This window comes from Pinus tabuliformis, chromosome 3_1, assembly GCF_031772625.1.
Source record: "Pinus tabuliformis cultivar Carrire ecotype Pingquan chromosome 3_1, CPIR1, whole genome shotgun sequence".
Lineage (NCBI taxonomy): Eukaryota > Viridiplantae > Streptophyta > Pinopsida > Pinales > Pinaceae > Pinus > Pinus tabuliformis.
The window spans coordinates 670,202,993-670,223,757 of NC_142301.1; the positions used below are offsets into that span (position 1 = coordinate 670,202,993).

General features: G+C 32.5%; 2 pseudogenes; both read left to right on the forward strand.

Moving 5' to 3' along the window:
• Positions 1-5,721: 5,721 nt before the first annotated feature.
• LOC149188871 (ADP/ATP translocase 3, mitochondrial pseudogene) lies at positions 5,722-19,840 on the forward strand (annotated as a pseudogene).
• LOC149188872 (ADP/ATP translocase 3, mitochondrial pseudogene) lies at positions 5,944-10,683 on the forward strand (annotated as a pseudogene).
• Positions 19,841-20,765: the final 925 nt, after the last annotated feature.

Below are 20,765 nucleotides of genomic sequence, written 5' to 3' on the forward strand. Positions count from 1 at the left end.
ATGTCTACTTTAAATAATTTAATTATAAATACATAAAAATAAATATTTATTTTACATAATCTAAATAGGAAAGAAAAATGCACCACCAAGTCTATTAGAAAGCCAAACAAATACTTTTTAATCACCATCAAACTATTTATCATTTAATTTTTAGACATGAAATATTTACTAATTCAAATTTGATTTAGAATTACCCTTGAAAAGAAAAGTCAAAACTCTTCCATTATCCATGAAGAAAAAAACAAAACCTCTTATGCATCCATGTAAACCCATTTGTTTCTCTTATGGTCCATAAAAAGATATAATCAACATTGCACACATGCACCTAAGACCTCCTTTTAGTTTACATAATGTTGCGAGAACTGAAATTTAAATATAGTAAACATGAGTTTACCTCTCATGTCAAGAATTTAATCTTACATATTAATACACAGTTTTTTCATTGTTAAAGCCCTTATAGATTTATCACTACATGATTTATATTGATTTTGAAATAAAATTGAAGAAAAAACATGTGAAATGATTAATACATCATTTAGTATCTAACATCTAATTATACATTCCTTCTTTTTAATTCCTTCATCTCAACCATTTTATGTCAAGTAGTGAATAATCAACTTATTTTATCGAGATCATGGAGTTCTCTTGTGAACCTTTCTAAAATAAATCTTCAATGGTGTTTCTGAATTTCTTATTTTTCTCATTTTTAGGATATTCTTCTCATTCTCATATTTGAGAAGGATTGTAACCTTGAATCCTAATTATTATCATAGATATTGTACACCATGTTTTAAATATTCATATTTATGAAGATATGTTTCATAGTGAAAATAAGGGAGGTTATTTTACTATATTGAAAAACTTTGACAATGGCTCTAGTAGGCATATTTGTACACATGTATAACACATATATGATTTCCCTTCTCTTTTTTCTATCAAATTGTGGGTTATTTTAGATTGATACTGACAATGTCATTTAAGAAAGGAGATAATCAATATATTTAGATTGGTATCTTAAAAAAATATAGTTATAAGTAAACAGTCTTAATGGCGTGCTCACTTTTAGGATTCAAAATGGAATGTTATATTATCTAGAGTTGGAAATTTTTATATTTATAAAGAATGAGTGGAAGACCCCGTTGTTATTAGAGATTAGTGGAGAATGAAATAGAATGGTGGGAAAGACCCAACCATTATTACCAAGATTATGCTATCTATTAGCCTGCCCGGTATGACCTATCACAGGAACTGTTATAATATCAAGTCCAGGAATTAATATTCCCAAACTTGGGATGGGGATATATATAGTCTATCGCATGGGAATATCATATCTATTACTATCTTCTATCTATTTCTATCGCAAGAATCTATCTATGCCCTATCACAACAACCAGTATTATCAATCCAAGGATCCCAATAAGTATCGTAGGCTAGGGGATAGTCTGAATGATGAAGCCCATGACTAAGATATCAATTTATACCCCAAGAATATATTCCTAGGAAGCAATCTATTACTATCATAGATACCTACTATCCCAGATACCAGATCAAGCAAGGCGATACTCTATTTATCTATTCCATTTGTACTATATACTTTTATTCTATTCTCTATATATGTTCTATATATTTATTCATAGTCATAGTTGATATATTTCTAGTCCAACTTGTTTTGGTTGATGGATGGGTCTTGTTTATTCCTATCCTAGCAACTGGTATGACCAAGCCTGGGAAGAACCTATTTGAACACATGCCCACCATTTAGCAAGGGAAGAATGATATATTAGAAATAGATGTTTAGGGTCACAAAAGTATAACAAAAAAATACAAATTTGATAAATCATGGTTAGAAATACAATTTTTTTATCCATCCTCATGTCTTTACAAAGCCTATAGAAGAAGGCTACTGTAAATTAGAATTAAAAAAATTAAACAAATACGTTAAAATTTTAATTTTTAAATTATAAATTACACAACTAAAAATACTTAGTTTTAAGTGTAAAAGCATTTCCACTAGAAAAAAAAAATGTCTAAGAATGTTTACAAATCTTACCAATTATATTAAATTCCAACAAGACGAATAATAAATAATGTAATTAGCAAAATAAAGAAAAAATACAACACTAGTATTATAAATGATGAAATAACATAAGTATATATCACTCTTCATTGTCATCACCCTAATTATCTTCCTCGCTTGGCATGATAACGTTGTTTTTCTCAAAAATATGTTTTGATCTAGGATCATGTATTAATATGAACCACCAGTACCTATCCAACAAATTTGGGCAAAAAAACACCTAGTTGTAGTGTTTTGGGAAAACATAAGGATCCCTAGCTTCATGCAACATCTTTGTAGAGTTAATAGATATCAACTGACTATCGTGATCTTCCTTTACACTATTCCAATCAGAGATGTCCCACCACTTGTGCCTAAAAATAACACATTGGAATGAAGAGAAGTACACTTCAATGATCTCTTGTATCTTTCCAATGTAACCTAACATCCCTTGTATTAGGTTTTGATCGTGATGACTAACAGGACTAGGTTGGTCAAAATTAACTTCCATTACACATTCTTCTGTCATGCATCCATCATTGACATCCTTCGTGTCAAAATGATGTCCATACACCCACACATATGGGAACCAGTGCAACTATAAATAAGTGAAATAATCATAGTGTCATGTGTTTAATAATAATTAAAATATAAAATATAGATGGTAAATTTAAAAAGGTGCATTGTGGAGTTAAAAAATGTATAGAAAGAGATTATTACCAAGTTGTTGCACCCAATCCCTATGTTTAGCGCATCCTCTTCAACACTCAATTTAACGACCAAATGCACCATATTTGTCTCTGACTTGATCAACAATCCAACTATTGCGGCATATCATTAAAATATTTTATTGTAAATGGTCACGATAGGGCACGATTCTACCATTCAACTATATGAATTATTTCCTATCATTGTCCCATTTCCTCCTCTTTTGTTTGTACAATACGATCTATAGTTGTGACGTCGCTTTTGAATTGTAAAGAATGAATTTTTGATAACTTCAATTTCTAAATTCGCTGATGAATTCAAACCAACATATATAGTACATATGATATCAAAATATGCATTATGAAGTTCAGTGTGAATAGTTACTATGTAGAAATTTGATAAATGATAAGTCACTTACTCTTTATCATGCACCTTTTTCCATTCTTTTGGATAATCTCCCCTTCTCTTTTGTCTTCATCCCTTTCGTTGCCCCAAATCACCACACCTGGTGTGTTGTTGATCTACTTGATGAACTCACTTAAATAATATAAAGAATCATATGATATTTACCCTTTTTCGAACAAATCGTTTCAATTTCTTCATGTATCTCTCTAAGAAGAACATCCAATGACAAGAAACCATCCCAACTAATTCAAACTCATTTACTAGGTGAATTAGAATATGAACATGCAAGTCCATGAAACTCATCGGTAGTTCCTTCTCAAACATTCAAACAATATCAACCATCTCTTGATGCCACCATGGAATTCTAGCCATATAAATCTCCATTGATGTGATCCAATGTACAAATGTAGATAATTTAGATACGACATTTCATAGGTGTTGGGGAAAGTCATGGTTCAAATGGTCATGCAATTTCAACCTTGACAAATGGTATTCCACTATGAAGCAACGTCACAGTGAAGACCCATATGAATAAGGCACCCTCACATCCATTGTAACTTATTTTTCCAAATAAATATCATATTTCCTTAAAATCATGGGACACCACCTTCTTTGAAAGACTAAGAGGGATGAGCCTCTCCTCTACTTTCTTGTATTGGCCAATGTTCTTTTTAGTTTTTGAATAAATAAGATCTCTCCTAACAACCAATGTGTCATTTTATTTCAATCATATGTGCCTCCATAAAGAAGATGAAACATTTTTAAATATATGCATGGGATATAGAAAGTTGGAAATCTTAAGATTCTCCCAATATGGGATCTCATAGAAGACAAATTTCCTTTTCATCACAATGGGAAATTTCCTAACATAAGTGTCGAAGAATTTTGGATCATCGAACATAGGCTCCCTAGTTCAATCAAATATTTTTCTAATGCCCTTCTCCTTCTCTCTCTCATATTATCTATGTCATTCAGTTGGTGTCATTATTGCATGCCTTTGGGTTCTCTCTAGTTTACGACTGAAAGCGGATGTTTCTCTTCTATAAGGGTGTTATTTTGGGAGGAATACCTTGGAGTAGTCATACATTGGGTTTCATAGGTGGTTGGACCACCTAACCTTTAGATAATTTCCACAACATTTACATCCATGATACCCTTTTGTTACAAGACCTTTGAAATTATTATATAGTACAGGGCACATTACACATCATGAATATTAGAACAATTGGAGCAAATTAAATTAGTAAGTGAAACAATACATATAAACAAATCAATAAACATGTAGTTTACGAGATAAAACTCCTAATCCTGGATAGTCATGTATGGGTGTAAGCACATATGCCATACAATGTAAAAATACTCTCTATTGTGATGGGTCCTGAAACATTGTATACATGTATCCCTTCCTATAATTCCTTCAATTTATCTACCAATGGTTGTAGGTAGATATCCATATTCTTCACTTTTCTTCTACCAGGGACTAAGAGAGCTAACACAAGATGTTCATTCTTCATGGACAACCATTGGGGGGTATTGTTATTGATCACTACTACAAGCGAAATATTATAGTTGGTGTTTTGGAGGGAAAATGGGTTGACGATGTTGTAACTTATTTGGACACCATTAAAAGTTACAAGAAAATTTGAAATTTACTAGTTATTCATGGTCACATTATCATGCATATGTGAATTGTCATGGATAAAATGGGTTAATACATGATGTTGCATTATTTTATTATAATAATAATAATTTTAATTTTAAATTATTTTCATTTTATTAAAATATATTATCAAATATATTTTTATAAAATTTTAAGTTTAAGTTTAAAATTGTTGTTCTAATTCAACCCTTCAATTTCTCGTAGTTTTCAATTGTAGATGTTGGACCCTGTGAATCAATGGTTCATATTCCATTTCGGCATCCCTAAGGTCATCCGAGATTTAATAGCTTAGGGGGTCTGAAGTCTTGTTTTGAAAAAACTACCTTTGATTACGTGGCACTTTGTGGCGAAATTTTCTACCCCCAAGTGAGAAACATCTTACCAACAACACCCACCCCCCCACAAAATCCAATTCTAGTTTTAATAACAATGCATTTGCCAAATTTTATTATTACAAAGTGTATGGTTTGAAGATTTCATTTCTTATTATGTTGAAGAGAATATGAGGATTCTCAATGAAGGCACACTTCTTGTACGAAGGTATCATTACATTATGGATAGGAAACACTGAAAATGTTATCTATTATTTTCCCACTAAGAAACTCTTTAATTTAAAGAAAAACAAGGATGAAAACTAGAAATGGTTTTCTCGAAACCTAGACTCTGGCGCTGCAGCTAATGCATCCTCTCTCCTTTTTGTTTATTCTTGGACAATTCTCGAACTTGGTTGGCTAATGATAACACGACTACAAAGAAAGGAGGGGAGAAACAATTTAATGGCCTTGTTGAGCTCTACAAGAAGGCATTGAAATCTAATGCAACAACAACCCTCTATCATGGGTTAAACATTTCCTATGTGGTAAGTATAGTCTATCATTGTTTATAGTTTAGAATGTATGATTCTCTAAAGCATGTTTTTTTATTAGTGATCTTCAGAAAAACTTCCTTGAAAATTTTCTTCTTGGTTGGAGCATTGTCGACCCCTGTCCAAAGTTATGGTGGCTTGAAGAGTGCATTTTTACATGCTTCTCATGCAAGCAATGTAGCTTTGGCCCTTGACCATTCATTTGTCTTTATTTCAATGCTTGTAGAGAAAGGTTTTACTAGTTTCATAATTCAATTTCTCATGGGAGGGGGTTTTGTTCCAGTATCCAAAACTATAGCTTCCCTTATTAAGAGTGTCAAACTATTGATACAAAACTAATATGAAATATTAAAGACTGGATGTCTTGCTAAATCATACAAAGGCATCATGGATTGTTTTTCTAGGACAATGAAGCATCAAAGAGTTTCCTTGGAAAAAATTGAAACATATCTTCAAATTTTCCTTTGGTTGTCGTTATAGCTATTTGTTATTCAACTATTTCGTAAATCATGTTGTGTCTAAGACTAGTCCTACCCTTATTTCTAGGAATTCGATTATGTTGAAGCTGACAACTCAGGGAAAAATAATAGCCTTATATGGTACACTACCTCCTTTTACTGGAATATCAAAGCGCCTTATTAAAAGAATCACAAAAGGGAGAGCCAAGTAGGCATGTTTCCATGGGATTAAATCATCAGTTCAACCTAACCTAATCACCTTCTAAAATTGCAATGGAGAAGCTACTCTAGGACTCATTTCCTTGCATTATTAGAGAAAAGAAAGGTTGTGCAACACAACTGTGAAGTATTGTAGAAAGGGTCCAAAGAACAAGCATCAGTGAAAAGATGAGAAATTTGTAGCCACTTGTGCAGAACATAGACAAGAAAACCAACACTGCAAACATGTGAGATGAAGTAGTTGATTATATCAAGTTCCTTCAAAAACAAGTTCAAGAACTTTCTGAAAATCAACCCAAATGCAATTACTGTTGTAAAATTAATGCATCAGAAACTACTTAAAAAAATCTAGCAGAATTAGGGAGATTAATGGAATGTATGTATCTTGAAACCATGCTTTCAAGGAATTGAAGGAAACAACTCAACAAATTTCAAGCAGTTAAAGGTTACTCAATAAGATCCATAAGGATTATGGAAAACCTTTCCTATGAGAATTGATCAAGTGTTGCACCAAACAAACTCTCAAGTCAAATAATTTTTATGAGGAAGGGTAATTCTACTTCATGGTTTTCCTCTCAGCTGAGTGACATGGGTTTGCCACAAGTTATGGACAAGATTAATATGCCTGTGGGTTCTTCCATTGATAGCTTGGGTAGGAGCAGTTCAGATGATGGTAGTTTAAGAAATGGCAATGGAGTCCAACGTTACATGTCAAGCTTCCAGGTTGGATCATGGGATGATGCAACAATAGTTTATGGGGGTCTGCAGACATACAAGGATCTTTCAATGCAGAAATTTTTATTGAGGATATTGCCTCAATTATTGGCTTGGATAGAGATCTTATAAGAGAAAAAAAAATAATAGACTTGGCATATGAGATTAAAGTCAAATATGGGAAAGAGATTATTGGAAAAAAAATTGTAATCTTTTAGAGTTTAGAAGCAAAATTTATTAGGTTCAGTAGATCGAGTTCTTTCCTCATTTTTTGAAGTTAGTGCAACAAATTAGAGACTAAGCTCTATTATAACTACTGGTTTGAGTTAATTCTATTACAGGGAAGCAAATATCCATTTCTACAGGTTGAAATACTAGTCCCTTAATTCTAATCATCAATGATCATACTCTGACATTTATATTCAATGTTTTCAAGTGAAATATGAACTTGTTATGAATGTTTGGTAGTTACTAAGAAATGGGGTGAATTTATCTTTTGAGAAAGGAGAGAAGTGACAAAGAATGCCAAATTCAATTCCAAAGAAGTTGACTCAAGCAGTTCAACAAACAAAGGCAGAATATTAGCACTACTGAACCAATTCGAGATTTTAAGGCACAAGACTTGCAAATGGTTCAAAGTTTCCAAGAGATAAATTAGAGATATTATTTTTTTTTTTTTATTTATTTAGGATTTTGTTCCAGAAATATTGTAACAATTTAGGAGAGATTTATTTTATATATTGTTTCATTTGTAATGTAAAAGGGTTGGATTTTGATGCCAAAACCCTGTCACTTTGTAAAAACTTTATTATAGAATTCCTAATTGAAGTATTCTAGCTCTAGTTCTTAATATAATTTTTTTTTCATGTTGTTTTTCGAGTACTTCCATATCTTATTTATGCACATGTTTAAAGTACCATAGGAGGTATGGGTAACAATAGATTGAGTATCGATCTCGCTAAAATCCCCTGCAAATTTATAATCATTTAAAGGGATTAATGAACTGAACTGTTTGACTTGGTTAATTCCTCTACATCTTTAATTCTTTCCTTCTATGATCTCTTGAATGTGTTCTATTTGACTGTAGAAATATTCTATACACATCCACTATGTTTGGTTGATTAAGTATTCAATATGACTTCTTAATTTCCATGATTTCTTTTATAATCTTCTGCCAAGTTCTTTAGAAGTCATGTTATTCTGTCAGATTACATGCTGACACTTTGACCAAGGACTCTGTAAGAGATGGATTTATTCATGGATAGAGATTGTGTAATCATCAACAACCACCAATAATAAATTTAATATCTGGCCATTTTTGCTCCATAGGCTGTTGCCGAGTGACAATGACCAACATTAAAAAAGGCCTCATGATATTTGATAGAGCCCTCTCTGGTTCAAGGGCTAGGTTGAACCTAAAGACTAGTGGAGTTGGTTTGTCGGTGTAGGTTTGCAGCTAAGAACTTCCTATGAGAAACAAGTACAATATTTGGCGCCATTTATGAGGAATGAATTGACGAAGAAATTTTTTCCTAGATCACAATCACGATTAGATCTAATATTTGCTAGTGAACAAAGACTAGACAGTTGATATTGGTTGCATTTCTTTCACCTGGCGACTCCACTTTGTCATATGGTGATTCCAATGGTTTCCAGATTCAACTGGTTCAAAATGATAAGTGCATCTCTGGCTTTGATAATAGCATGCAACAACATGTTTTTTTTCTTCATAGCAATGGTAGCATTCAATAGCATATTTGTCTTCATCTCTATTGTGATCAAAAAAATTAGAAGCTTACAAAAGATTCAACTCTCCAAGTTCACATGTAAGTACTCATTGCCTGTGGAGTTTGAGTTTTATATTGTAAATATGTTTCAAGTTTTGAGTTGTTGGAAAAGTGGTCTATCAGTAAATCCACTACACACTTGGTTACAATGGAAATAAGATTACGCCTAACAGTGCAATAGTGTAAAGTTTCAGTTAGGTAAAGTAAGTATTCATGTAGTAAACTAGCGAGTTTGAAGTTTATGAATGAGGTGATTTCAACCGTGTTATTATACAATAGATCAGTTTACTTTAAATCTTCTTCAACAATTTTCAGTTTGGTTTCAGTGGTAGTTTCAGTGTAAGTCAATCTCTAAAATAGTGCAAGCAATGTGGTTTCAGATTTGCATAGTTTGCATAATAGCATGTTTTCATTTGAATTTAGTTTCAATGACCCCACAACTCAAATAATTATATATTTCTTCTCACTTCATTTCATATGATGTTGTTACTCTTCAATGGTAGTTTGATGTGTATCAAGTTTTACTTTGAACAGAGCACTGATCACAATTTGCAAAATTGATGGGAGTAGCATGGTTGCATAAGTATGTTAATTAGAACATATCTACTTGTTCTATAGAGATTGCCATTTGTTATCAATTTTATAAATTATATTGCAATTTGTTTTGAGAGATAGTTCAAACATAGGTTGGGGATTTCATATTTTATATTAGAATTGCAGGTGACTCCAGATCGTTGACTCCATGCCCAACACTCAAGGCAACTGGTCCACCAAGTTCTCTATGTCCCACAAGGGGAAGAAGTCCCTAGATGGAGCCTATGTTGTAACTTATTTTGACACCATTAAAAGTTACAATAAATTTTTTAAATTTACCAGTTATTCATGGCCACATTAGCACGCATATGTGAATTGTCATGGATAAAATCGTTTAATATGTGATGTTGGGTTATTTAATAATAATTTTAATTTTAAATGATTTTAATTTTATTAAAATATATTATCGTATATTTATGAAATTTTAAGTTTAAAATGAAAATTGTTGTTTTCATTCAACCATTAAATTTCTCGCAGTTTTCATATGAGCTTTAATAGTTGGGGGGGTCCAAAGTCTTGTTTTAAAAAAGAAACCTTTGATTACATGGCAATTTGTGGTGAAATTCGCTACCCATAGGCAAGAAACCGCTTACCAGTAGCACCGCTTTTGAAATCCAATTCTGGTTTTAATAACAATCCATTTGCAAATTTCATTAAAGTGTAGGGGTCAAAGATTTCATTTCTTATTGCATTGAGGAGAAAATGAGGATTCTAAATGAAGGAAAACTTTTTGTATGAAAGTATCATTGCATTATGGAGAGGAAACACTGCAAACATTATCTGTTATTTTCCCACTAAGAGACTCTTTAATTTCGAGAAAAAACTGGGATGGAAACTGGAAATGGTTTGCTAGAAACCTTGACTCTGGTGTTGCAACAGAAGCATCTTCTCTCCCTTTTGTTTATTCTTTGGACTATGCTCGAGCTTGACTAGTTAACAATAACAAGGTTGCAAATAAAGGAAGGGAGAGGTAATTTAATGGGCTTGTTGATGTCTACAAGAAGACATTGAAATCTGATGGAATTGTGACCCTCGATTGTGGGTTCAACATTTCCTCTCTAGGAATTATAGGTTATCATGGCTTATACTTTAGAATGTATGATTCTCTGAAATTTGTTGTTGTGGTTGGTGATCTTCATCATAACTTCCTTGTAAGTTTTCTTCTTGGTTTGAGCATTGGTGACCCCTGTCGAGAGTTATGGTGGCTTGCAAAGTGAATTTTTACATGCTTCTCATGTAAGAAATGTAGCTTTGGCTCTCGACCATTCATTTGTCTTTATTTCAGTTCTTGTTGAGAAAGTTTTTACTTGTTTCATGATTTCCTTTCTCATGGGAGGGGTTTCTGCTATAGTATCCAAAACTACATCTGCCCCTATTAAGCATGTCAAACTATTGATACAAAACTAGGGTGAAATATTAAAATATGTACGTATTGCTGAAGCATACAAAGGGATCGGGGATTGTTTTTCTAAGACAATGGAGGATTAAAGAGTTTCCTTGGAAATAATCGAAACATATCTTCAAAATTTCCTCTAGGTGTAGTTATAGTTATTTCCTATTCAACTATTTTGAAAATCATTCCGTGTCTAAGACTAGTACTACCCTTATTGCTAGTAATTCGATTATGTTGAGGCCAACAACTCAAGGAACAGTTATAGCATTATATGGTATGCTGCCTCTTTTTACTGGAATATCAGAGCGCCTTATCAATAGAACTGTCATAGAATGGAGAGCCAAGTAGTCATGTTTCCATGGGATTAAATGATCAGTTCAGCCTAACTTAATCACCTTCCGAAATCGTAATGGAGAAGCTACTCCAAGACTTGGTTTCTTGCAATATTCAAGCAAAGAGAGATTGTGCAACACATCAATGAAGTATTACAGAAAGGGCATGAAGAACATGCATCATTGAAAAGACGAGAAATTTTCCGCAACTTTTGTAGAACATAGAAAACACACTTTCGTTGAATTGAAGGAAACAATTCAACAAATTTCAAGTAGTTAAAGGTTACTCAATAAGATCAGTGGGGAATATGGAAAAACTTTCCTCTGATAATCGATCAAGTGCTGCACCTAGCATAATCGCAAGTCAAATAAATTTTATGACGTAGAGTAATTCTACTTCAGGGTTTTCCTCTCAGCTGAGTGACATGGGTTTGCTACAAGTTTTGGACAAGCTTAATATGCTCGTGGGTTCTTCCACTGATAGCTTGGGAAAGAGAAATTTAAATGATGGTAGTTTAAGAAACAGAAATGGAGTCCAATGTTACATGTCAAGCTTCTGGTTAGATCATTGGATGATCCAATGATAGTTTTTGAGGGCCAACAAACACATAGGGATCTTTCGATGCAGAAGTTGTTATTGAGGATATTGCCATAATTCTTGGCTTGGATGCAAATGTTATAATAGAAAACAACATAATAAACTTGGCATATGGATTAAAGTCAAATATGGGAAAGAGATTAATGGAAAAAAGAGTTGTAACCTTTCATACTTTAGAAGCAAAATTTATTGGGTTCAGTAGATCAAGATTCAAGTTCTTTCCTCATTTGTTGAAAGTAGTGCTACAAATTAGAGACTAAGCTCTATTATCACTAATGGGTTGCGTTCATTTTGGTACAGGGAAACAAATATCCTTTTCTACAGGTTGAAATATCATTCCCTAATTCTAATCATCAATGGCCATACTCTGACATCCTTATTCAATGTTTTGATGTGAAATATGAACCAATTATGATTATTTACTTGTTACTATGAAAAGGGGTGAATTTATCCTTTGAGAAAGGAGACAACTAACAAACCATTCCAAATTCAATTCCAAGGAATTTAACTCAAGAAATTCAACAAACAAACGTATAATATTAGCACTAGTGAACCAATTCCAGATTTTAAGGCATAACACTTGCAAACAGTTCAAAGTTTGTAGGAGATAAATTAGAGATATTATTTCATTTTCAGTTATTGTTCATGATTTTATTCCTCTAAATATTGTAACATTTTAAGATAGATTTAAGATAGAATTCCTAATTGAAATATTCTAGCTCCAGTTCTTGATAGAAATTGTTTTACGTGTTGTTTTTCTAGTAGTTTCATATCTTATTTCTACACGTGTTCAAAGTAACATAGGAGATATGGGTAAGAATATATTGAGTTTCAATCTCTCTAAAATCCCCCACAAAGTTATAATCACTTAAATATATTAATTAACTGAACTGTCTGTCTTTGTTAATTCTTCTACATATTTTAAATATTTCCTACTGTCATCGCTTGAATGTGTTCTGTTTGGTTGTAGAAATATTCTATACACGTCCATTATATCTAGTTGATTAGGAATTCAATATGACTTCTTAATTATCATGAATTCTCTTATATTCTTCTGTCAAATTCTTTAGAAGTCATGTTATTATGTCAAATTGGATGCTGACACTTTGACCAAGGACTCTACAAGAGAGGGATTTATTCATCGATAGAGATTGTGTAATCATCAACAACCACCAACAATAAATTGTATATCTAGCCATTGTGCTCCATAGGTTGTTTTCCAGTGACAACGAACAACGTTTAAAAAGGCCTCGTGATATTTGAGGGAGCTCCCTTTGGTTCAAGGGCCAACTTGAACTTAAAGATTGGTCGAGTTGGTTTCTCAGTGTAGTTTTGCAGCTAAGAAATACCTACGAGAAACAAGTACAACATTTGGCTTCATCTCAAGGGAAAAAATTGACAAAGATTTTTTTTTTGGATCACGATCATGATTAGATCTACTCTTTGCTGGTGAACAAAGTCCAAACAGTTCATATTGGTTGCATTTCTTTCACCTAGCGACTCCACTTTGTCGTATGGCAATTCCAATGGTTTCCAGATTCAACTAGTTCAAAATGATAAGTGCATCTATGGCTATGATAATAGCATGCAACTACATGCTTTTCTTCTTGATAGTAATGGTAGCATTTAGTAGTGTATTTCTCTTCCTATTTACTATGATTAGAAAATTCATAAGCTTACATAAGATGCAACATTCCAAGTTCACATGTAAGCATATGTTACCTATGGAGTTTGAGTTTTATATTGTAAATATGTTTGAAGTTTTCAACTATTGGAAATGTGGTCTATCATTAAATCCACTCCTCACTTGGTTACATTGCAAATCAAATTACACATAAGAGTGTAACAATCTAAAGTTTTAGTTCAATAAAGTAGGAGTGTGTGCAATAGACCACTGAGTTTCTAGTTTATGAATGAGCTGATTTCAACAGTCTTAATATACAATAGAGAAGTTCACTTTAAATATTCAACAATTTTTAATTTGGTTTCAGTATCAATCAATCTCTAAAATAGTGCAAGAAATGTGGTTTCAGATTTGCATAGTTTGTATAACAAAAATTTTTCGTTTGAATTTGGATTTAATGAACCCACAACCCAAATAATTATACATTTCTACTCATTTCATTTCATATGGAGTTGTTACTCTTCAATGGTAGTTTGAAGTGTATCAAATTTCACTTTTAATAGAGAAATGATCACAATTTACAATATTAATGGGATTAGCATGGCTGCATAACTATGTTAATTAGAAATTGTCTACTTGTTCTATAGATATCGCGAGTTATTATCAATTTTATAAATTATATTTCAATTTTTTTTTAGAGACAGTTCAAACATAGGTTGGGTCTTTCATATTTTATATTAGAATTATAGGTAACTCTAGGTTGTTGACTCCATGCCCAACACTCAAGGAAGCTGGTCTACCAAGTTCTCTGTGTGCCACAAGGGGAAGTGATCCCCAAATGGAGCCTATATTGTAACTTATTTTGTCACCATTAAAGGTTACATTTTTCTTTAAATTTACTAGTTATTCATGGGCACATTATCATGATAGGTGATGTAACAACCCCGAAATAACAACACATAATTAATTAGATTAATCAAGCGATTTATAATCAACAAGCACTTTATCAACTAGTTAACATTAAATTACAAAAGTATGAGTGAAGAGAGACAACTTACCTATGGAACATTAGTTGAACGCTATTTGAATTTTGCTACTTGCAACAAAGTCTTGGGGATGACTCTCCACCCAACCATAGGCTTAGTTGCACAAAATCTTGCTACAAATGGCCGCCCCAAGCCCTCAATCAATGTACTACTACTAGGGAACCCTTTGTCTCACAACACTATTCTCCTAAGAGAATGGATGGTGGAATCATGGAATGATGGAATGCCTCTCATCTTCCTCACCATCTATTAAATAGAGAAAAAATTGGAAGGGGAACTACATGCACACACTCCATGTGTCTACATACAACTTTATTGTTTTCTTCTTTCATTTATTTTGTTTTTACTTTTTGATAACTTTACTGATTTTTAATCCTTTCTTGTTTTATTTATTTTTATATTTATTTAGAGCTTTAGTATTGTTATTTATTATTTTATTATTATTTATTATTTATTATTAATTATTTATTATTTATTATCAAGGGACATTACATAATTCCCCACTTTAAGGAACTTCCTCCCAAAGTTAAGTTGAATTACTTAATATTTTATTTATTTAGTTATTTATTACTTCATGTTTGCCCTAGACTCTCTGCTGAACTAGTATAACCAACACGCATCGAAAGTTTCACAACAACTGGGAAATCTCAAGGAATCTATGTCCTTTTTCCCACTTTCAGAACTAGGCATAAGCCTCCCGAGTCTATATCCTTGTCCAAGGCTGGCCCTAAGGGTCGTGCTTGACTCAGACCTCATCTGCCCCAAGGCAGGCATCCGAAACGTTACTCAATGACTCCGGGCATCTCACAAGGCTGGCCCACTCCCTCCACAACTACTATGGAACACAACCCCAGGCATCGAAGTCCTTACACCCCCACCAGACTTTGGCATCCCAATCCAATAACAGGCACCTAGCCTAGAACATCAGGCACATGGCCCCCTCAAGATGGTCCCATACTCGTTCAGGAGCTATCCATCAAGAGCTACTCAAGACAAAGGAACCACTGGCATATGTAGTGTTGATGGAGTTTGTCCCTAACCCATATGGTGTTACTTATTCTCCCTCGTGCGTATGGGCTCGCACAATATCATCAAATAAATCGGCCATCTCGGCCCATTTGTGGAGTCCAGTGAATCATCACACCTCAACATGCAACCAATGCATTAGCTATACCATCATAGTATCATAGAAAATAATCCACATGCCAACTGTTGCATGTCATCATGTAACATTCATCATTGTTAATTGCAACATTATGAATAATAACGAACTGCATGCTCATGCATGTCATAATATTGTATGCAACTATCACATGCTTCACGTCATCAAATACCATCATAAGTTATAACATCAACATATTTGCATCAAAGAAATATCATGACTTCACATAATGAATGAAACACATGTCAATAAACCTCATATTATAGCATTAGAATTCCTATGCCACGTTATGCATATGATAATCATCATAATGATACATCATCAATATTGTAACAACTATATAAATATGAAGCACATGTGCATGATCACCCTCATACCATCATATCATGAAACATGAGAAACATCTAAATACTTAAATCAAATATAGAATGATACTCTATAACCATTCTTATCATGATTCATTAGAAAAATGAATTTCATTTAATTTATAAACATTCAACTATGAACTAAGATTATTCCACATCCATCTAGGATCTATGTTATCTCATCAATGTTATTAGTGTTATCTTTTCATCAAGATACCAATTAGTTTTCAATAATCATTTCCACTTCTTTCAACAAGGAACTTGACCATTTACACCATAGGTATAATCATCTAAGTACATCGTTAAATTTCACATGAGACTCATCATCTTGAGTCTTAATCTCTTGTCATATATTCTTCCTTCCCCGAGGAAATTCCGGTGAAATTCATTGTTAAGATATTACTAGTTATACAATCATTATTTAAATCATCTATCTCAAAATTAAAATCCCATGGTTTTACATCCATTTACCCTTTGGCTTACTGATTCCAATATCGCTATATGCAATTGCATGTAAACACTACGTCATCACGATTTAATTTTATATTGTGTTTAATTTACTTGCATGAGGGTTTGTTGATCCATGTTGACTTATACATACATCACTTAACAATTATCATTTTCATCCACAAAAAATATCGTCAAGTTCCTATCTCAATACCATTTGATTGCTTTATCGTAAATTCACCCTTCTTCAATTTGGACAAGAGATTCTTTCTCATTAAATAGTACCTTTATTTTGGATTTTGAAATAGTTGGAAACACTACTACCATCATTTTCCATGAAAAATTTTAATATGTGGTGTTCTGTGGAAACAACCTATTTTAACGGTATGGGAATAAAACTTGATAAGTTTCTCTATGTCAGGTCCTACTCATGAAACAATGAGTGAAAATGAATTCCTACTCATGAAACAATGAGTGAAAATCAGTCAAGTACAACATCTACTAATTGACTCTCACTTCTTTTGTTAATATGTAGACAATCCTTCTCAATGTATCCTTACAAAATTTCTAGCAACATTTATTTCCTATACTTCAACTATTATTTTTTTACCATTTAAACCTTTAAACATCTTCCTCATTTATCATCACTGGTCATTATGAAAATTCTCAACTTCATATCTTCACACATTTAAACTATGTAGATCATCACTATGACCATTACTCATCATGTTTCTTGGTCCACTCATCAATACCCTGAAAAGAACTTTCTTCATGATAGAACATCCCTTCATTTCCTCCTACTAGATATTCATAGATATATTTTTATTTTTCTTCGAGTCTTAATTTCCTAATATTCCATGCCTACTAGCTTCAAAAATGGAAACTTCTTCACTTCATTCTATTTTATTAAATTGACTTTAATTTCTCACCTCCAGTCATTGTGGTTTCTTTTCCTCCTCTTTTAGAAGAATAGCATTGATACACTTTGGAAATGTTGGTAGTATTCCTCAACTTGGGTAATAAATTCATTAAGATGGCTACCAAATGTAATCCGCTTATTATTTCTTGTTTTAAGACATCAACATAATAAAATTTCCTGATCATACATCTTGTTATCCATAATTCATGCATATAGTTAGTCACCTATGGAAAACTTTAAAATGTGGCCCTCCCATTAGAAGGAAAAACTATTATAGATGTTGTCATGCACACAACTTATCTCCTCCAATTGATCAACTTTATTACTGATTTACTTCTTTAATCTATGTCATCATACCTTCGAGGTTCCTTCAAAATGACCTTCATTATTACCATGATTATTCAACTTCATTATTTGACTGCCAATATTTTCTTCTTTATGTGCATCATCCTTAGATAGACCTTATAGTGATACCTTTAGAGTACCAAGTTATGATTATGCCAAACTCTTCCATTATGTTCTAAAATAGGTTGTCTCTTCTTATTGATTTCTTACCCTTGTTGTGACACTTCCTCTCAACCACCTTAAGTACCATATGTAATAGCCTTGAAATAACAACACATAATTAATTAGATTAATCAAGCAATTTATAATCAACAAGAACTTTATCAACTAGTTAACATTAAATTACAAAAGTTTGAGTGAAGAGAGACAACTTACCTGTGGAACGCTAGTTGAATTTTGCTACCTGCAACAAAGTTTTGGGGATGAATCTCCACCCAACCGTAGGCTCAGTTGCACAAAATTTTGCTACAGCTGGCCACCCCCGAGCCCTCAATCAACATACTACTGCCAAGGAATCCTTTGTCTCACAACATTATTCTCCCAAGAGAATGGATGGTGGAATCATGGAATGACAAAATGCCTCTCAGCTTCCTCACCTTCTATTAAATAGAGCAAACATTGGAAAGGGAACCACATGCACACACTCCATGTGTCTACATGCAACTTTATTGCTTTCTTGTTTTATTTCTTTTGTTTTTACTTTTTGATAGCTTTACTGATTTTTATTGCTTTCTTGTTTTATTTCTTTTTATATTTATTTAGAGCTTTAGTATTGTTATTTATTATTTTATTATATGTATTATTTATTTACTGTTACTATTTTTTATTTATTGTTTATTATTTATTTTCTTGTGTTTTAATATTATATTATATTATTAATATTATTTATTTATTTATTATTATTATTATTATTATTATTATTTATTATTAAGGGACATTACAGGTGAATTGTCATGGATAAAATGGTTTAATACACGATGTTGTTTTATTTTGTTATAATAATAATAATTTTAATTTTATGAAAATATAATATCGTATATATTTTTATAAATTTTTAAGTTTAAAATTATTATTTTTGTTTTAATACCACACTTGTTGGTTCGAAACGCGTCGACAAAAGATTGGTTATGTGATTTTGCCGAAGATTATCTTAACAATTATTATTATTATTATTATTATTATTATTATTATTATTTATTATTAAGGGACATTACAGGTGAATTGTCATGGATAAAATGGTTTAATACACAATGTTGTTTTATTTTGTTATAATAATAATAATTTTAATTTTATGAAAATATACTATCGTATATATTTTTATAAATTTTTAAGTTTAAAATTATTTTTTTTGTTTTAATTCAACCATTAAATTTATCACAGTTTTCAATGGAAGATGTTGGCTCTTGTGAATAAATAGTTCATATTCCATTTCGGTACCCCCAAGGTCATCCAAGATTTAACTGTTGGGGGGTTTGAAGTCTTTTATTGACAAAACAAACTTTGATTATGTGGCAATATGTGGTGAAATTCGATACCCCCAGGCGAGAAACTGCTTACCAGCAGCACCTCCACCCCGAAATCCAATTTTGGTTTTAATAATAGCGAATTTTCCAAATTTCATTATTACAAAGCGTAGGGTTCAAAGATTTCATTTCTTATTGTGTTGAGGAGAAAATGAGGATTCTCAATGAAGGAAAACTTCTTCTATGAAGGTATCATTGCATTATGGAGAGGAAACACTACAAATGTTATCTGTTATTTTCCCACTATGAGACTCTTTAATTTCAAGAAAAATAGGGATGAAAACTAGAAATGGTTTGCTAGAAACCTGGACTTTGGTGGTGCAACTGATGCATCTTATCTCTTTTTTGTTTATTCTTTTGAATATGCTCGAACTCGGCTGGCTAATGATAATAAGGATGAAACGAAATAATGGGAGAGGCAATTTAACGGGCTTGTTGATGTCTACAAGAAGACATTGAAATCTGATGGAATTGTGGTCGTCTATCGTGGGTTCAACATTTCTTGTGTGTGGATTATAGTCTATCGTGGTTTATATTTTAGAATGTATTATTCTCTAAAGCCTTTTGTTTTGATTGGTGATCTTCAGAATAACTTCCTTGGAAGTTTTCTCCTTGGTTAGAGAATTGTTGGCCCCTGTCCAGAGTTATGGTGGCTTGCAGAGTTCATATCTACATGTTTCATGTGCAAAAAATGTAGCTTTGGCTCTCAACCATTCATATGTCTTTATTTCAGTTCTTGCATAGAAATGTTTTACTGGTTTCGTGATTGAATTTCTCATGGAAGGGGTTTCTGCTGCAATATCCAAAACTACAGTTTCCCCTATTAAGCGTGTCAAACTATTGATACAAAACCATGATGAAATATTAAAGTCTGGATGCCTTGCTGAATCATACAAAGGGATCGGGGAATTTTTTGCTAAGAAAATGAAGGATCAAAGAGTTTTCCTAGAAATAATGGAAACGTATCTTCAAATTTTCCTCTGGGTGTCATTATAGCTATTTCCTATTTAGCTATTTTGTAAATCATGTTGTGTCTAAGACTAGTCCTACCCTTATTGCTATGAATTCGATTATGTTGAAGTTGACAACTCAAGGAAAGATAATATCCTTACATGGTACACTACCTCCTTTGGCTGGAATATTAGGTAACCTTATCAATAGAATCACATAAGGTTGAGCCAAGTAGTTATGTTTCCATGGGATTAAATCATCAGTTCAACCTAACCTAATCACCTTCCAAAATTGCAATGGAGAAGCTACTCTAGGACGCGGTTCCTTACAAGATTCGAGAAAAGAGAGGTTGTTCAACACATCCATCAATTATTGTATAAAGGGTTTTAAGAACATGCATTCGTGAAAAGACAAAAATTTGCAGCAACTTGTGCAAAACATAGACAAGCAAACCAACACTGCAAACATCTTAGATGCAGCAGTTGATTATATCAATTTCCTTCAAAAACAAGTTCAGGAACGTTTTGAAAATCATCCCAAATGCAATTTATATTGTAAAATGGATGCATTAGAAGCTAATTAAAAAATCTAGAA